Source organism: Gastrolobium bilobum, unplaced genomic scaffold (genome assembly GCF_033153095.1).
Source record: "Gastrolobium bilobum isolate Gb01-03AN ecotype WA unplaced genomic scaffold, APGP_CSIRO_Gbil_v1 utg40026, whole genome shotgun sequence".
In the NCBI taxonomy this organism is placed as follows: domain Eukaryota; kingdom Viridiplantae; phylum Streptophyta; class Magnoliopsida; order Fabales; family Fabaceae; genus Gastrolobium; species Gastrolobium bilobum.
Window position 1 is genome coordinate 85,854 of NW_026899792.1, and position 1,297 is coordinate 87,150.

Consider the following 1,297-nt stretch of genomic DNA (forward strand, 5'->3'; position numbering starts at 1 on the left):
AGCTTTCCACTTTGCTTCCTCTTTGTCTTCCTTTGTAGGTGCTTTCTCTTCTTTTTCTATCACCGGCTCAAGAACTGGTTCGTCTGCTTTCTTTTGCTGAACCACCTTCGGTTTTTCTTGAGGAGTGATGACAATTCCGCTTCTTGTAACAATTGATTTGCAATCTTCTCGCAGATTGATTATTGTGTTACTTGGAAACTACCCTTTAGTCCTTTCTTCAAGCTGCTTTGTCAATTGGCCCATCTGGTTTTCCAAGTTTCTCATAGATGCATCTTGGTTTTTGTGATGAGCCCTTATCTCATTCATGAATGTGTCAGTATTTTTCGTCAACTGTATCAGTGCTCTCTCCAGTTCAGATATTTGAGTTTGTGGGACTGGTGGAGGTTGCAAATAGTTGTTGAATTTGTAATCCAAACCTGTTCCTTGCATTCTCCTTTGGAAGTTGTTCCCTGGAGCACTGTTCTGGTTTCTTCCATAATTCTGCTGTGGTTTTGGTTCGTACCAGATTCCATTGACTTGTAAAGCATTTGATCCTACCAATGTTGGGCAAATGTTAGTATCATGCTTCTCTTGACAATACTCGCAGTTGACCGAGTCAATTTGAGCTGTAGAGAGTTGCAACTTGTGTAACTTAGCATTCATAATTGCTATTTGTTGAGATAGGATCTTTTGTTCTGCAAGTGATGGATTATTGTTTCCCAACTGCAGAATTCCCTTTCTTGGTTGAATTGGTTGAACAGGTGGAATTGTCATTGATGCATTATCAGCTCTTGCCTTGAAGTCAATTGACTCTATAGTTTGAGGTGATGTCTTCTTTTCTATGGTCCCTCCAGCTGCACCATTGACCACCATTCTGGATTCTGGCGTCATTTCGTTATAGAAGACTCTGACCTTCTTTCCGTTCGACAAGTCGTACTGGGGACACTTCCTGATCAATTCTTGGAACCTGGTCCAAGCTGCATATAAAGTTTCTCCCGGATGTTGAGTGAAGTTGGTGATCTCATTCACCAACTTGTTGTATTTCTCCCTGGAGAAGTGCTCTGCAAAGAATTTAGTAGCCAATTCATCCCACGTTGTGATGCTGTTGGGGGCTTGTCTATCCAACTATCTCAGAGTTTTCCCTGTCACAACAAAAGGGAATAGTCTGAGCCTAATTGCATCATCGGACACCCCATTATGCTTGGTTGCGTCACAGATTCTCAGAAATCTGTCCATGAAATCATAGGGGTCTTCATAGTCTTCTCCGCCAAATGGATTTTTCTCAACCAAGTTTATCAGTGCTGGCTAGATGACAAAA

At 41.7% G+C, this 1,297-nt stretch overlaps 1 non-coding gene across 1 annotated transcript; it reads left to right on the forward strand.

Annotated features, from left to right (window-relative positions):
• The first annotated feature begins 907 nt into the window (after positions 1-907).
• LOC133293524 (small nucleolar RNA R71) lies at positions 908-1,014 on the forward strand. Its single transcript, XR_009749070.1, has one exon. It is a non-coding gene; the product is annotated as a small nucleolar RNA R71 (small nucleolar RNA).
• The last annotated feature ends 283 nt before the right edge of the window (positions 1,015-1,297 follow it).